The sequence below is a fragment of the Bubalus bubalis genome, chromosome 22, assembly GCF_019923935.1.
Source record: "Bubalus bubalis isolate 160015118507 breed Murrah chromosome 22, NDDB_SH_1, whole genome shotgun sequence".
NCBI lineage: Eukaryota > Metazoa > Chordata > Mammalia > Artiodactyla > Bovidae > Bubalus > Bubalus bubalis.
The window spans coordinates 38263182-38281840 of record NC_059178.1 but is presented as its reverse complement, the minus strand read 5'-3'; the positions used below and the strand labels follow the sequence as shown (position 1 = coordinate 38281840).

The 18659-nt window shown below is 37.8% G+C and overlaps 1 protein-coding gene across 1 annotated transcript in view; it reads left to right on the top strand.

Annotated features, from left to right (window-relative positions):
- Window positions 1–6461: 6461 nt before the first annotated feature.
- CCDC178 (coiled-coil domain containing 178) overlaps window positions 6462–18659 on the top strand; it is a 408302-nt gene continuing 396104 nt past the window's right edge. Inside the window, exon 1 of the mRNA XM_025273247.3 lies at window positions 6462–6705. The gene's annotated coding sequence lies outside the window, so the exon portion shown is untranslated. The remainder of the gene's footprint in view (window positions 6706–18659) is intronic.

Below are 18659 nucleotides of genomic sequence, written 5' to 3'. Positions count from 1 at the left end.
TTTTCAGTCTGTTGAATTTGTTTCTTTTTAAAAAGTCTTCCCCTTTGTTTCTTTTTTGGGGGGTTTCATTGGGCATTTTGTATGATTCCACTTTCTCTTTTCTTTAATGATATCAAATACACTTAGAGAAGTTTTTAGGAATTCCCATAGATTTTTCAGAGTACATTTACAACTAACCTAAGTCTGCTTTCAACTAATTCTATACGGCTTCCTGTCTGGTGCTCTGTGTAAATAAGTTTAATAAAGCAAAACTTTATTAAGTTTTGCTCTAAAACACTTACTTGAGTGTTTCATCTATTTCCTGACAGAAACCCAACTAAAGAAAACAGTTTTTGTTTTTTTTTTTTTCCTTCTGACTCTAATCCTCATGTCCTTCTTGATTATTATGATGATCTTGGCTGGTTCATGTTTCATAGGACATAAGTGGAGTAAACAATAATTAAACACCCATTTGGGGATGATCTTTTATATTTTCCTATAAAACAGGCTCTGTGAGTGGTGTGTTGTGAAGAGCACTGATTTTAGTCACAATTTTGTGTGAATATTACTTCATTAATTACTAATTGTGCCTCTGGGCCAGTCATTTTAACTTATTGTCAATGACAATTTCATTTAAAAAAAGGGGGGGATAATATCTACCCAAGAGGTAGATCTGAGTAGAGAAATGTGCAGAGGCTGGCATGTGGCAGTATTCAATATTCTTTACCAGTTGAGCCACTAGGGAAGCCCAAGGTCGGCCCGCTGCATTGGCCAGGAATAGAACCTGGATCAATTTCTTGGAAGGCAGCTATACTCACCACTACACCACCAACGCTGCACAAATAAATAATAGCATAAATAATACAATTTGTTATCCAAAACTTTCAACGTGCTAAGACAATGTTATGGCCCAGACGGCATCATGACTGTATTGAGAAATAGCAACTTATTTTCCCCCAGTAGTGCAGAAATTAATGTTTATAGCTTGTTGAATGATAGGACTTTCACAGGTTATATCTTTATTGAGCAGTATCCTTCATAAAAACATTTGATTTATGTTGATATAAGTCATTGTTTCTCACAACAAATGTAAGGTCCTATAGGTTCAATCCCTGGATCAGGAAGATCCCCTGGAGGAGGATGGCAATCGACTCCAGTATTCTTGCCTGGAGAATCCCATGGACAAAAGAGCCTGTTGGGCTATGGTCCATTGGTTCGCTAAGAGTTGGACACGACTGAAGTGACTTAGCAGGCACACATGCATACAATAAAAATATACCTTGAAAACAAATGCAATGTTTATTGCAGTAGAAAATAAAGGCCAAAGGGCTAATATGGTTGTTAAAACTAAGCTTAGAGTCTGGCAGACAAGATAAAAGGAGAGACTCAGATATCTATATAAATCTCATAATTTATACACGGTTTATACTGACTTCTTGAGTTAAACAACTGCCTGTTTAATCTCTTTTAATACTGTCTCGTCAACATCTCTTTCCTTCCCTCCCTTCCTCCCCTACTCCCCTCCCCTCACATATACATACACAAATATCCCAATTTCTTACATAGAATTTTGTATGGGTCCATTGAGTGGATATGATGGAAATTATCATCCACTATTAATGTACTGGCACATTTCATATGTCTTTTTAATCAGAGTGTTTTTTGATAAAAATTGAAAGATTAATGTCACAGTAAAAATGATCCCATTATGTGGGACGCTAATAATGCTCAAATAGGTAATTTGACGAGGGCTGCATCTGATTCTGGAAAAGAGCTGTAAACATTTAGAAAAGGCAGATAACTTTACATCTTTAAAACAACAAATATTCTGCATCTATATCCTTTCAGGCAAGCTTTTGATAAAACTGCCTAGAGAGAATTTGAGGTTATGTACTCTGATGAGGTACTGTATTGCAGGTATTTTATAATGCATATGGATTGAAAGCAGATCCATATGCTTTATTAAAAGCAGATGAGATGAATGTAATCTTATGATGAAAATTCAGACGCACTTACTTGGATAAATTACCACAATTTACAGAGGGTGGCAACAGAGATATCTCTAAACATGTTAAGCCTTTAGGGTCATTTAAAATTTAATTTAGAAAGCATAAATGGTAATCTTTAGCACATGAATAGATATAAGACTGTCTCCGAATTCTATACCATTGATGATAGAGCAAAATGGTTCTGATCTTGAAATATTTTGAATCATATATTATTATAGAAAAACATCAGTAATGCCCTTTTTGAATCTTATTTTCTCATTGTACATCAGTATGAATTACTTACAACATAAAAATGAGCTAAGTTGCTGTAAGAAGTAATTTGATATAAGCAAATTGAATTTTGGAGAATGTCTGCCAAAGACAATAATTTTTAATTTAGAAAAATTTATATCACGCCACTCTGTTAGATATAATTAGATGCCGATTCCAATTGTCTGCTGAGGACCCTTCTGGTCCATCTTAATAAAACATTATTATTAATAAATAGGAGTATTCAGCCAATTTTCTATGGCAGGTGTGGTATGCATTTAGTTAATCTAAAAGCAGCTCTAAATAATTCCAGTGTAAGTAAGAAAGAAGAGGCCCAGAGCACTTTGTTGTTAAATCTAATTCTTGAAATAGTCTAGTGGAGATATATTAAAACAGTTGCATGTGTAGGTCTTAAGGAGTAATTGGATAGGAGAAGATTAGGAAGAGAAAGCCAAGGACAACTGGAAGACAAGTAGATGGTTGACTGTTTTCATACAGCCAGATTGTTTAGATTTAACCACACATCTTTTCAATAGCTCTGCTAGTTTCATTTTTCCTAAAGTACATAGTTCAGTAAGCTCCGCCAATGGTAAATTTCATTTTTGTTTTTTTCAAAATATGGAGTTTTTGTTGTTGTTCTCATTCTTGAGTGATAGTTTTGCAGGGAATGTATTTGATCATTATTTTCTGTATGTAGGGTTAATATTTCCATCTATCCTTTAATTCTTGCTATAGAAAAATCAGCTACTTCTGTTTTATTTTCTTAAAAAAAACTGTTTTTTCTATTTGCTAATAAGATAACCTTATCCACTGTGTTCTTTATGACAATAGGTCTAGTACTGATTTCATTTTGCAGTGTCTGATGTTTGGTCCATATGAGTTTCTTCTACAATCGAAGAATTGATGCTTTTGAACTGTGGTGTTGGAGAAGACTCTTGAGAGTCCCTTGGACTGCAAGGAGATCCAACCAGTCCATTCTGAAGGAGATCAGCCCTGGGATTTCTTTGGAAGGAATAATGCTAAAGCTGAAACTCCAGTACTTTGGCCACCTCATGCAAAGAGTTGACTCATTGGAAAAGACTCTGATGCTGGGAGGGATTGGGGGCAGGAGGAGAAAGGGATGACAGAGGATGAGATGGCTAGATGGCATCACTGACTCGATGGATGTGACTCTTGGGTGAACTCCGGGAGTTGGTGATGGACAGGGAGGCCTGGCGTGCTGTGGTTCATGGGGTTGCAAAGAGTCGGACACGACTGAGCGACTGAACTGAACTGAACTGAACTGAAGGGTTTATTTCTAATAAAACACATTTTTGAAGTGTGATTCATCTCAAAAAATATTAAGTGTCACAAAATACATACCTAAACTTTGTATGTATTATACATACATATATATGTATGTGTGTGTGTGTGTATATATATATATGTATTATATATACATATATATAATATAGTATATACTATATATATATATAATATATTATATTACTAAATATAATTAGTAATCCTTTTTAGTGGAGGCCCTACCTGGAATAAGATCATTCCAGCCAAAGATGTAAAAGAGGAAGCAATAACAAGCAACCTGGAGAGAGGTCTTAATCTTAAATTCATATATGCAGAAGCAGAGCTCTTTTTGTAATTAAAAAATAGATTCCAGAATGCACTCTCCATAATATAGTATATCAGTAAACTGGGTTTCCTGAGATAACCCTGTATCTTTATTAAAAAATTCTTACTTTTGTTCATTTGAAGTAAGTTAATAGGTGTATAAGTTTTCTATTGCTAGGTAACAAATTGCACAAATGTAGCAGCCTACAACACAATTAGCTCACAGTTCTGTAGGTCAGAAATCCAGGTGAGGCTGACTGGGTAGTCTGCTCAGGGTTCACAAGGCTGAAGTCAAGGTGTTGGCAGGATACAATCTCATTTGGAACACAGTGTCCTCTTCTAAGCCCATTCAGATTGTTGGTAAAATTCAGTTCCTTGAAGGCTGTAGGACTGAGGTCCTCAATTTCCTTGCTGGAGCCATACTCAACTCCTAGAGGATGCTTACATTTCCTGCTAAGGGCCTCTCAATCTTCAAAGCTGACAAAAAGAATATCCCTTGTGTCCAGTGCTCCTCTGAAGCTTCAAATCTCTGACTCCAGGAAGAGATCTGACTCCAAGAGGAGGCCAGTCCCTTTCAATGGTTCACCCAGTTAAGTCCAACTCACCCTGGATAATCTCCCTTAAAGCCAATGGTGTCATATAACAAGCTAATTACCAGAATACAATCCATCCTATTAAAAGCCCAGAAGTATTCAAGGCATGTATACCAGGGAGTCAGGGTCCTTGGGGTTCACTTTAGAATTCTACCATAATTGCATGTATAGAAATTATGAATCAATGAGTTCTAATTAATTAAGTAAAAAAATTTCAAGAATGAAGTTTCCAGTAGGTAAAGTCTTTTTGGTGGAAAAAAGGCTAGGTATTGCTTTAATATACTCACTTAGATGATTTGAAGTCTCATGAATATATATTTACTGGTATGCAAATGATTCATTTGGTTTAAATTTAACATTGTATTGCTAACATGTCAAATTTAAATAATTAATGGAGGAAGATGGGAAACTGGAGAGTGCATTCTGGAATCTATTTTTTAATTACAAAAAGAGCTCTGCTTCTGCATATATGAATTTAAGATTAAGACCTCTCTCCAGGTTGCTTGTTATTGCTTCCTCTTTTACATCTTTGGCTGGAATGATCTTATTCCAGGTAGGGCCTCCACTAAAAAGGATTACTAATTGAATTGCCTCTTAAGGTAATAGAGTTTGCTTTCTTAACCTTGCCAGACCTTTGCCTGTATCCAGTGTTGCCTGGAAATATGATTTGACTACATAAGAATACTAACCTTTATTCTGATCTTATGTTTTTAACCATCTTCCATTCATCATTTAGTGTTTGATTTCATCCAAGAAGGCATTTGGTGAGCATACTGTAAGGCACAAGACTTTCTTTGAAAACACTTTAACTTCAGGTCACAGTATATTTCACTGAGCTGGAAACAAAGTTTAGGTATGTATTTTGTGACACTTAATATTTTTTGAGATGAATCACACTTCAAAAATGTGTTTTATTAGAAATAAACCCTTCAGTTCAGTTCAGTTCAGTTCAGTCGATCAGTCGTGTCCGACTCTTTGCGGCCCCATGAATCACAGCACGCCAGGCCTCCCTGTCCATCACCAACTCCTGGAGTTCACCCAGACTCACATCCATCAAGTCAGTGATGCCATCCAGCCATCTCATTATCTGTCGTCCCCTTCTCCTCCTCCCCCCAAACCCTCCCAGCATCAGAGTCTTTTCCAATGAGTCAACTCTTCGCATGAGGGTGGCCAAAGTACTGGAGTTTCAGCTTTAGCATCAGTCCTTCCAAAGAAATCCCAGGGCTGATCTCCTTTAGAATGGACTGGTTGGATCTCCTTGCAGTCCAAGGCACTCTCAAGAGTCTTCTCCAACACCACAGTTCCAAAGCATCAATTCTTCGGTGCTTAGCCTTCTTCACAGTCCAACTCTCACATCCATACATGACCACAGGAAAAACCATAGCCTTGACTAGACGAACCTTTGTTGGCAAAGTAATGTCTCTGCTTTTGAATATGCTATCAAAATGTCTTCAATTCATCACTTTCCCCACATCAACCTCTGGACACCAAGCAAATATTTCCTATCCTTCCTTGTAGTTTGTTCAAGTTTCTCGATACTGACGTCACCTTAGAACGAACAATCAAACCAAAAGGAGCTTATCACCTGTGGTCCTTGCACTGGGACAGCAGAAGCTATAAGATTTTCTCTAAAGAGGTGATGGTGAGGGTAGGATATCAGAAACGTACCATTCAGGGGCAAAGAAGCGGAATTCTGCTGTTTTCACCTTAAAGAACTCTGGGCATGTGCTCAGTCGTGTCCGACTCTGTGACCCCACGGACTGTGGGTTGCCATTTCCTACTCCAGGGGATCTTCCCTACCCAGGGGTCGAACCCGCGTCTTACTGCATTAGCAGGCGGCTTCTTCACTATCGCGCCACCTGGAAAGCCCTAAAGAAATCTGATCCTGATTCTAATCATAACTGCTGCAGTTTGCTTGTAGTCCCCGCCTCCCTACCCCCAACCGCACCCCCCACCTCCGCGTCCCCCTTCACTACAGACCAAAAGGAGTTTGGTGGGACTGAACTGGTTAGAAAAGAAATAAGAGTGGGGAGCTGACGGCGCCGAAGAGCCTAGCGCGCGCATAGAGCCCGGCAGCACCGGTCCTCGGAGGAAACGCGGGGCAGACACAGGACCGGCTGGGAGGCACAGGAGAGCGCGACCCCGCGGTCCCAAGCGGCTGCCGCAGCGGTTGCCTGGACACCCGGTAACTGACCCAGGGGCCTCGGTCGCCGGCGCCGCGGAGCCGGCGGGGTGGACAGGCGAAGTACGGTGAGACAGATGAGCTGGTGAGTCCGGAGCTCCCAGCTCTCCAGCCGCCTACACGGCGGCATTCAGACCCGAGTACCCTGAGCCGCCTCCGCCTGGGTTACTATCCCATTCGGTCCATCCCTTAGCTATCAGTCTCCTCCTGGAGGCTGAGGCGAAACTGTCACTCAGCGAGTATATGAGAAAATTCCTCAGGGCCTTAGGGAGGCAGGGAAAGTCTCCCTCCACTGGCCGCCCAGTTGAACTTCACGTTGTCTAAAATTGCATCCCTAAGGTCTTATTCTTTTAAAATAATTATTTCTACCTTTTATTTTGCTTATAATAGTGTGGGGCTCGAGTATTATTACTTTGAATTATTATTTATATTTCTTCTTTTGATATTTCATCTTTCAAGTGCCTTGCCCAAATACTGCACATCTTAGGAAAGAGGCTGGGGATTTTGTGTTTCCAGCAGTCCCCAATCTTTTTGGCATCAGGGACTGGTTTCTGGGAAGGCACTTTTTTTGAGGGGAGGGGAATGGTTCAGGCAGTAATGCCAGGGATGGGGAGCAGCAGATGAAGCTTTGCTTGCTCCCGGATGCAGCTCATCTCTTATTGTGTGGCCGGATTTCTATAAGGCCTCCAGTGAGATGGTCTATCACCCCTCCCTTCTGCAGATGAGAAAAATGAGGCTCAGAGCCTGTTAAATGACTTGATCAAGGTCAAGAATTTGCAAATTTCAGACCTGGAAGACTAAGGGTCTCCTGACTCCCAATTCAAAGCATTTTCTATGATTTCTTTCTTGACATTCATTGGTTATTCAATGAATATTTATGAGTTGATTTGGTAGCTTCCAGGAAAATCCCATGGACAGAGGAGCCTGGTAGACTGCAGTCCATGAAGTCGCTAAGAGTCGGACATGACTGAGAGACTTCACTTTCACTTTTCACTTTCATCCATTGGAGAAATGGATGAAACCCACTCCAGTGTTCTTGCCTGGAGAATCCCAGGGATGGGGGAGCCTGGTGGGCTGCTGTCTATGGGGTCACACAGAGTCGGACATAACTGAAGTGACTTAGCAGCAGCAGCAGCATGTCTACTTACTACTGCATGACATGTCTGGGCAGCCTGACCCAAGTGTAGCATTCTTGAAGTATTCTCCCTCTATCCCAATAAGTTTTCTTGGTCCTGCTATGGCAATAGCAAACTTACCAAAGTCAAGAACTCAGAGAAAAATGGATAGCTAGTTGTCAGACACATCAACAATGTGAAGGATTTTCACTTTCAGTTTATGTTGAACAATTATCTAGACATTTATATGTGAGACTGCTGCATTTTCATCTCGGGTATATAACAGTTCTCATTTTATTGTTGTATTCTGAAGACTTTATTATTAACCATATCTGGCTAGTTTCCAAAACTATTAAAAATCTGAGTGTGAAGTTAATCCTCCCCTTCTCCCTGAGTGAAGTCTTGGCATGGTGGTAACTGCATTAGCTTTTTTTTTTTTTTTGATGTAATTTATTTATTTTATTTATTTTATTTATTTTTAAACTTTACATAACTGTATTAGTTTTGCCAAATATCCAAATGAATCCTCCACAGGTATACATGTGTTCCCCATCCTGAACCCTCCTCCCTCCTCCCTCCCCATTCCATCCCTCTGGGTCGTCCCAGTGCACCAGCCCCAAGCATCCAGTATCGTGCATCGAACCTGGACTGGCAACTCATTTCATACATGATATTTTACATGTTTCAATGCCATTCTCCCAAATCTTCCCACCCTCTCCCTCTCCCACAGAGTCCAAAGACTGTTCTATACATCAGTGTCTCTTTTGCTGTCTCGTACACAGGGTTATTGTTACCATCTTTCTAAATTCCATATATATGCGTTAGTATACTGTATTGGTGTTTTTCTTTCTGGCTTACTTCACTCTGTATAATAGGCTCCAGTTTCATCCACCTCATTAGAACTGCTTCAAATGTATTCTTTTTAATGGCTGAATAATACTCCATTGTGTATATGTACCACAGCTTTCTTATCCATTCATCTGCTGATGGGCATCTAGGTTGCTTCCATGTCCTGGCTATTATAAACAGTGCTGCGATGAACATTGGGGTACTCGTGTCTCTTTCCCTTCTGGTTTTCTCAGTGTGTATGCCCAGCAGTGGGATTGCTGGATCATAAGGCAGTTCTATTTCCAGTTTTTTAAGGAATCTCCACACTGTTCTCCATAGTGGCTGTACTAGTTTGCATTCCCACCAACAGTGTAAGAGGGTTCCCTTTTCTCCACACCCTCTCCAGCATTTATTGCTTGTAGATTTTTGGATCGCAGCCATTCTGACTGGTGTGAAATGGTACCTCATAGTGGTTTTGATTTGCATTTCTCTGGTAATGAGTGATGTTGAGCATCTTTTCATGTGTTTGTTAGCCATCTGTATGTCTTCTTTGGAGAAATGTCTATTTAGTTCTTTGGCCCATTTTTTGATTGGGTCATTTATTTTTCTAGAGTTGAGCTGTAGGAGTTGCTTGTATATTCTCGAGATTAGTTGTTTGTCAGTTGCTTCATTTGCTATTATCTTCTCCCATTCTAAAGGCTGCCTTTTCACCTTGCTAATAGTTTCCTTTGATGTGAAGAAGCTTCTAAGGTTAATTAGGTCCCATTTGTTTATTTTTGCTTTTATTTCCAATATTCTGGGAGGTGGGTCATAGAGGATCCTGCTGTGATGTATGTCAGAGAGTGTTTTGCCTATGTTCTCCTCTAGGAGTTTTATAGTTTCTGGTCTTACGTTTAGATCTTTAATCCATTTTGAGTTTATTTTTGTGTATGGTGTTAGAAAGTGTTCTAGTTTCATTCTTTTACAAGTGGTTAACCAGAGTTCCCAGCACCACTTGTTAAAGAGATTGTCTTTAATCCATTGTATATTCTTGCCTCCTTTGTCAAAGATAAGGTGTCCATATGTGCGTGGATTTATCTCTGGGCTTTCTATTTTGTTCCATTGATCTATATTTCTGTCTTTGTGCCAGTACCATACTGTCTTGATAACTGTGGCTTTGTAGTAGAGCCTGAAGTCAGGTAGGTTGATTCCTCCAGTTCCATTCTTCTTTCTCAAGATCGCTTTGGCTATTCGAGGTTTTTTGTTTTTCCATACAAATTGTGAAATTATTTGTTCTAGCTCTGTGAAGAATGCTGTTGGTAGCTTGATAGGGATTGCATTGAATCTATAGATTGCTTTGGGTAGTATACTCATTTTCACTATATTGATTCTTCCAATCCATGAACATGGTATATTTCTCCATCTGTTAGTGTCCTCTTTGATTTCTTTCACCGGTGTTTTATAGTTTTCTATATATAGGTCTTTAGATTCTTTAGGTAGATATATTCCTAAGTATTTTATTCTTTCCGTTGCAATGGTGAATGGAATTGTTTCCTTAATTTCTCTTTCTGTTTTCTCATTATTAGTGTATAGGAATGCAAGGGATTTCTGTGTGTTGATTTTATATCCTGCAACTTTACTATAGTCATTGATTAGTTCTAGTAATTTTCTGGTGGAGTCTTTAGGGTTTTCTATGTAGAGGATCATGTCATCTGCAAACAGTGAGAGCTTTACTTCTTCTTTTCCAATTTGGATTCCTTTTATTTCTTTTTCTGTTCTGATTGCTGTGGCCAAAACTTCCAAAACTATGTTGAATAGTAATGGTGAAAGTGGGCACCCTTGTCTTGTTCCTGACTTTAGAGGAAATGCTTTCAATTTTTCACCATTGAGGATAATGTTTGCTGTGGGTTTGTCATATATAGCTTTGATTATGTTGAGGTATGTTCCTTCTATTCCTGCTTTCTGGAGAGTTTTTATCATAAATGGATGTTGAATTTTGTCAAAGGCTTTCTCTGCATCTATTGAGATAATCATATGGTTTTTATTTTTCAATTTGTTAATGTGGTGTATTACATTGATTGATTTGCGGATATTGAAGAATCCTTGCATCCCTGGGATAAAGCCCACTTGGTCATGGTGTATGATCTTTTTAATGTGTTGCTGGATTCTGATTGCTAGAATTTTGTTAAGGATTTTTGCATCTATGTTCATCAGTGATATTGGCCTGTAGTTTTCTTTTTTTGTGGCATCTTTGTCAGGTTTTGGTATTAGGGTGATGGTGGCCTCATAGAATGAGTTTGGAAGTTTACCATCCTCTGCAATTTTCTGGAAGAGTTTGAGCAGGATAGGTGTTAGCTCTTCTCTAAATTTTTGGTAGAATTCAGCTGTGAAGCCGTCTGGACCTGGGCTTTTGTTTGCCGGAAGATTTTTTATTACAGTTTCAATTTCCGTGCTTGTGATGGGTCTGTTAAGATTTTCTATTTCTTCCTGGTCGAGTTTTGGAAAGTTGTACTTTTCTAAGAATTTGTCCATTTCTTCCTCGTTGTCCATTTTATTGGCATATAATTGTTGATAGTAGTCTCTTATGATCCTTTGTATTTCTGTGTTGTCTGTTGTGATCTCTCCATTTTCATTTCTAATTTTATTGATTTGATTTTTCTCCCTTTGTTTGTTGATGAGTCTGGCTAATGGTTTGTCAATTTTATTTATCCTTTCAAAGAACCAGCTTTTGGTTTTGTTGATTTTTGCTACGGTCTCTTTTGTTTCTTTTGAATTTATTTCTGCTCTAATTTTTAAGATTTCTTTCCTTCTACTAACCCTGGGGTTCTTCATTTCTTCCTTTTCTAGTTGCTTTAGGTGTAGAGTTAGGTTATTTATTTGACTTTTTTCTTGTTTCTTGAGGTGTGCCTGTATTGCTATGAACTTTCCCCTTAGGACTGCTTTTACGGTGTCCCACAGGTTTTGGGTTGTTGTGTTTTCATTTTCATTTGTTTCTATGCAAATTTTGATTTCTTTTTTCCACAACCTTGCTTTCTCTCCTCTGCTCTTGTCCAAGACTCAGCATAAGCCCATACTCAACTAAACTGTTTGTTCTTTCTTCTCTGTTTCCTAGAGCAGTGAATGATACCTGCATACACTCTTCTTTCTTTTGCTTTTTGAATACAGACATCATTCTCACAATGGACTATTCCACCAGGCTAGAACCATGACTTCCAAGAGCTCTGAAAATCTCACAAATTTGGAATTTGTGAGCTCTGAGACTAAAAGATTCTCAGTCTTATACCTAATAAGAAAAATCTAGAAATGGCCTAGGACAACTGTTTTTGACCCCAGTTGGTTCAACCTGCCTGTTTGTACAGCATTCATGTATGGGATGGGCTACTAGAATTCCTAGCATCTATCAAACCACGTGGATGGAGTGGGGAAACACTCAAAAGAAATGAGCCCCCTTTCTGGGGAAAAAGGAGTATTTGTCTACTCAGAGTTATCTAGGTATATGAGAATGTTGACTAGAGAATTGCTAAAATGCTAGACGTGAGTCCAGACAAAACAGAGAAGGTAGGATATATGATCAGAAAGGAAAAGAAGAGAGTTTAAGCACCTGGAACACTCATAGCAGTCCAAGAATGGGTTTTAGTAATGATGCAGGGAGAGAACTGGATTGATCATGAGCATCTGTATTACATACCTGATGGAAAAGTAGTACAGCCACAAGCAGATGGTTGCATGGGTGAGCCTTAATGATCATGTCTGTTTACTGCACAATAATAACACTAATAAAATATATGTGGCCTTTTAAAATTGGCATTGAACTGAGGTTAACCTCAGTTATAATGTTGTGGAAAAAAAGACCACCCAAATGAAAACAAATGGATAGTTTTTTTTTATCCAGGGCTTGCTATAGCAAGGGAGTCAGCCACCATCATTGCTTAGGATGGAAACTGAAAGGCAGACGGGGGAGTGGTAAAGTTTTATAGTGGAAAAGAGAAAGGATTCAGGTGTGCTCTGACCAGAAGCTGCTGACTTGGGGAAGTTGGAGGCGGGCTCTGGAAGTGGACCACCCTCTGAGGTTGGTTTGAGGAGTTTATTTGGGTTTCTCTGGTTGGTCCTAAATTAGAAGTGCAGGCAAATACTAGGGGAGCTGGAAGTAACTGACGAAGCACTGACTGTTTTGGGATGATCTGCTACAGAGGCTTTGGTTTGGCTTCTGGATTGTTTGGTGCAGAGACTGTGGGTTGGAATTCTATTTTTATATGTGATCTGGTCATTGACCACTTATATATTCAGTCCCTCCATGCTCATAAAAATTCAGCTAAGTAAATTTAATTTTACTCTCCTATTTGAAAAAAACTGAGATGTGGAGAGATTTGGAAAGGTTAAGGATTATATTCATGAACATATAATTTGCTATTGAACCCTTATTCACTGAATTTAAATCATTGCCATTTATTAAGCACTTATTATATGCTGGTCAATGGACTAAACAGTTTGCATATATATGTTACATTATTCCTCATAGTAACACTGTGAAGCATTACTGTTTTCACTATTTTCCGGTGGAGGAGACTGATGCTCAAATTCATTAAGTACCCTTCTCAGGGTCATACCTTGGAGCCCATCTGGAATTTTATTCCACATCTAACTGATTTAAAATGTATGTCCTGTAGCACTTTATTAAACTGTCTCCTCCTTGAATAACTATATCACTCTATTTCAGCTTAGTTTATATCTATGAACATTGCCATCTGGCTTCCTTTCCTAAGTACTTATAGGATCTTTGTGTGAACGGAGGTAATTAAAAGTCTTTTCTGTGTGAACTGAAGGGATTCACTCCACTGTTGGGGATGATGGAAAAACTTTGGCTTTTTAATCATAAACCAAAGAAATGGATGGGATGCTTGGGCATGTGAAATTACACAATGAAGATGGAGAAGTAAAGAAATGGTTGAAAATACAGTGAAAGAGTACAACCAAGAAGGTGTGAATATCTAAAATAGATTCTTCTCTTAATGAACCAATCAAATAGTTTGGCTGGAAAATCAGTTATTCAAATATCCCTGTGCTGTTGTTAGTAACAAATTTCATGGCTAACTGGACAATTTTTTTTTTTTTTATTTTAAACTTGTTTTGTGAAAATGAAACTATATTTCTGTTTTTTTTTTTTTTTCCTTGAGAAAAAACCTAGCCTCAGGAATTGTAATTATTGAGCCCCTAAATTACACTTGTGTGTGACAAATTACTCAAGAGACTGAAAAACTGAGGACTTTTGCTATTAAAATTATGTCATCCAGTGTTAATTATGTGTTAATCACCCTCAGTATTCCACAGATTTACAGAGCTTAGTTTACTTAGCTTATGCTCTTGGAACAAGTGTACAAGGATATAGCACAGAAACAATAGAAGAAAGACATTTACAGGGAAGGGTCCAGAGATCTCAGGCATAGATTTCTTTATTCTCCCATCTCTGGGTCTCGCAGGTATTCTTGGTCTAACCACTATGTGTGCACATCTCAAGCACCTCCTAAGCAGCAAACCCAAAATTTTTCATGATGGAGATCTCTTATCATGAACTCCTCATAAAACATATATTCTAGCTATGCTGCTAGGCTTTAATTTGAAAGCCCCCTCCTCCAGGCTCTGAAATTAAGTACTATTATAAATCCAATTATTATTACTAAACAGTGCTTGCAGGCTGATATATCTTGATCTGCAACAATTTACAGGCCCACAGTTTCAAAACATCATTTATCTTTAACTAATGCATTCCATAGCATTGGCCAAGGCTCAGTGGCTCTATAGGTAAGCTACAAGTAATCCACACCAGCTAAGATGGACCCATTATAGCATGGTCTATGGACACAGAAACTTTTAAACTAAATGCTCAAACCTTTTCCATAATAGAAATAGCATATGAGTAAAAATCCCTTCCTGCATCTACATATCACTTCATGTATAGCTCTTTCCATCTCAAATCTGTTCAGTTTCTGGAAAAAGTGTTACACTCACATCTTTCCTTCTTCCCCACATATTGACTCATGGGTTTCTTGCTACCAATATTCTGCTTGTGTCATTTAAGGTAAATGTTCATGTTAAGGTCACTCCTGACCTATTGGCACATTAAATGGATATTTTCCCCCCTAGTTTTTATCTTATATCTTATTTTTGAAGCTCTTTAGGTTGTTGGCACCTTCTTAAAATTCCTTTCTCTTGGTTTCTATGATCCCATTCATTTCTGTTTTCCCAGAAATTTCTCTAGAAGTGCTTAATGTTTGTTTTCTTTGCTTTCATTGACAACATTCCTTTTTGTGTGACCTCATCCACTACCAGCTCCACAATATTAATACCCCAAACTCCAGCTCTAGTCTCAAACTTTCTCATGAATTTTGGACAAACATACATTATAACTATTAAAAAGCATCCATAGATAAAAATTGAAAGCCATCTCTCCTCTAAACCATACTAAATCCTTCCTCATATAAACTCAATTCAGGATAATGGTGGTACGATTCTTTCATTCCCTCATGCTAGAAGCTTGGGAGTTAATCTAAACTGCATCTTTTCTATTATACTCAATTTCTCACCAAATCACACTGTTTATGCCTCTTAAATACCTTTTGGTTCTTCCTTCTTCTCTCCATTTCTACTTCCTCTGGCTTAATTAAAAAAACATTTACCTTGATTACTTCAATAATCAATCTTTAGTACTCTTCTGCATCAATTTTTTTGCTTTCTTCCTATTAACTGCCCATGGCATGGCACTAGACTGTGACTATCTGATCACTAATATTCTCCTATGAAAGATTCTAAATGGTTAAAAACAGGGGTCTTATTCATTTTTGTATTTTTGGTGACTAGTATATAAGGTATATTCAGTGAGTATTTTTGAATAAATAAATGAATATACAGTTTAGAAAATATGCATAGAAAATGATGATATGCTACTGACATGCTCTGGAACAGTGTTGTTCAAAAGACTTTTCAATGATAGAACTGTTCTAAAATGCAGAGGCCACTGATACCTGATACTCAGTGAATACTGAGTACTGGAAAGTGGCTAGTGTAGCTAAAGAACAGAAGTTTTAATTTAAAAATTTTATGGCTACTGTCTATAGTATAGGACAGCACAGCACTAGGAAATAGGCCCAGGAACTGCTTTTTTTTTTTTTTTTTTTTTGTATTTAATTAACTCTTCAGTGGAATAAACTAAAAGCAATTTTCTCTTTTGCTCCATTAATCATCACCACTTAAGACTGACATTCTGGAGATGTTCTCTCAAACAGTGTTCATTCAAGAAACAGTTTTGAATACTTAATAGAAGCCATACACTGTGGCTTCAAAGAGAAATAAAACACATATTTCTTCATTCAAAGGTGCAGCAGGAAAACATCAACTGGTAATGGAATTTGATTTTGAAACTGTTGCCATTTGGGGAAATTTTGAAGGACTGATTCAGATAACAGTGGTGAAGAATATTTTAAATTATTTTTTCTCTCCTTCCTCCCCCATTTAGATTTGGAAGTAGCAAATGGGAGTGGGCTTGTCAAAATTATACTTGTGATGATGATGGGAACCATTTTGGATCCCACTGTCAACCCCACCTGAAGGTGGTAATGAACTTCTGCTGGTTTCTTTGACTTATGTCATTTTCATTACATCTCCTTTCTTTTCTACTCTTTATTTTGTACCTGCTTGATATCTCAACTGTTTTCAGATTTATTAATTTCTTTGCATTTTATAATCTGATGTCACAGATGATCCAATATCATCCCTCTGGCTCTAGACAATTTCATCGAACTGTGTCATTCATTATAACTGGCTGCTTTTGTGGTATGCTAGCAAATTTTCAATCAGTATGATAGCATTTATAGCCAAGTTAATTTAGATTAGTTAGCAAATATTATGCCATGAGATCATGTATAAAATGATATCACTAGGGCCCAAATATGTAGTGTATAATGTATTTCTTTACTCATTAATTTGAACACTTCCACAGAAAACTGCAATAAGAAGCTCCTGGCATAATTTCTTTTTAATAAATTCTGAATGCTGCCTATTACTTTTGATTTTCTTATTCTCCAGATGGCTACACATCTACGCTCTATTTTTTAGTTATCTCTCTAAGCACAGATTTCTTACTGGGTGCTATTATTTGTTTATTTTCATTTATATCTTTGGTTTGTCTTAAAACAAAGAGAAACTGTTTCTCTTAACCAATAATTTACAAATAGGAAATTAGTGAAGAGCTTAATTTTCCAGTGTGACTTAATATCTCTCAAGAGCTATACCACTCGATGAATTTCTGATTTTTACACTAAACATTAACAATTTAAAATCATGTAGTAGTGAAAATTATACAAATCCTAGAAAATATATTAAGTAATGCTTGTATTGAGATCTTTGATAAATCATAGTAATTTTAAAAATCCAAACATTTATATCTTAAAACCTTTCAAAACCAGCATTACTTACTTTCTTTCAAAATATTTCAAAAGTAGCATTACTTACTTTCTTTCCCCCCATGGCATAATGATAACCTCATAGTGACATCTACTCTGATTTTCTTTTTTAAAAGTATGAGAAAGTACCTTTCCATACAAAGAAATCACTCTTGTTGAATTACTGGTCAATCATGGAGTGGGAAGCTGTTAAGGTGCATTACTGTTTAGAATGAAACATGTAATAGGAAACCTTAGTATATTATTAAATTTTTCAACTAATGGCTTACAGCTATAGTTAGAGGGAAATAAAGCTTCATTGTCAAACTTCACCCTATTCTTCTTTATTTTCTTATTAGTTTTAGTCTCATATTTTCCTTCCCTTTGAATGACTTACTGGGTTCTGGTAAAGAAGGTAAGAAGAGGAACACTGACTGAATAGAAGGTGATGGGGTGAGTGGAGGTAGTACATTACCTGTTTTCAATTTCGTGCTTTAGGACCTCTAGGAGGAAAAATAATGACCTTCTGCCGAGGTCATATTCAAGAGGGAGTTAGTCTTTCCATTTTTATTAAATTTTAATTTGGTAGCTCATATGAGCTAGAATTCTTTCTTATTTAGTAACATATGGTTTGTATTAATTCGGTAGCTTGCATTTGGGGGAAGATCATTTAGGGAATCTGGATGAATACAAATCAGCTATACTTTGGAGGCGCCATGCCAAGGCATGGATATCCTTTAGCAAAAGCAGAAAAATCAGTGCTAGCTAACAATTCTCGGTAGAATTTAAGTATCCCTTGTGGAAAAACTCAGGATTCTTCTCGGGTTATCCAACCTTTAAACCCTACAAAATTTATAAAAATGACAGGCAGAATGAAGAGTGTTGCATTAGAAGAAATGACAAATTTTGCTCAGTGTCATTAAAATATCTACACAAATATTAACAAACACTGAGTAGCTTTTAGCTTCCCTGATGGCTCAGAGGGTAAAGTGTCTGCCGGCAATGCGGGAGACCTAGGTGTGATCCCTGGGTGGGGAAGATCCCCTGGAGAAGGAAATGGCAATCCCTGGTTGGGGAAGATCCCCTGGAGAAGGAAATGGCAATCCACTCCAATATTCTTTCCTGGAAAATGGAGAAGCCTGGTGGGCTACAGTCCATGAAGTCACAGAGAGTCAGACACGACTGAGTGACTTCACTTTCACTTTCATTATTCAAATATAACCTTAGAAAAGTTGATAATGTTAGAGTCTTTTCTTTTATAAAGCCAGATCCCTGGTGGCTCAGATAGTAAAGAATCTGCCTGCAATGCAGGAGACCTGGGTTTGATCCCCGGGCAGGGAAGATCCCCTGGAGAAGGGAATGGCTACCCACTCCAGTATTCTTGCCTGGACAATTCCATGGACAGAGGAGCCTGGTGAGCTATGTATAGTCAATGGGGTTGCAGAGAGTCAGACACGACTGAGCAACTAATACACACATACTTTTATAAAGGCAATAAACAAACCTCTGGAAAGGTCATATTTTATGTATCATAATACCATGTTAATCAATGTACCTGAGTTGTCAACACTTGAGTTTCTTAACAGATAATAGATCTGAAAATTTTCAAGGGAGCTACTTGTTGATACTTTATAAAACAGTAATTAAATCAACGAGCAAAGGCATACCATTTTCCAAAGTAT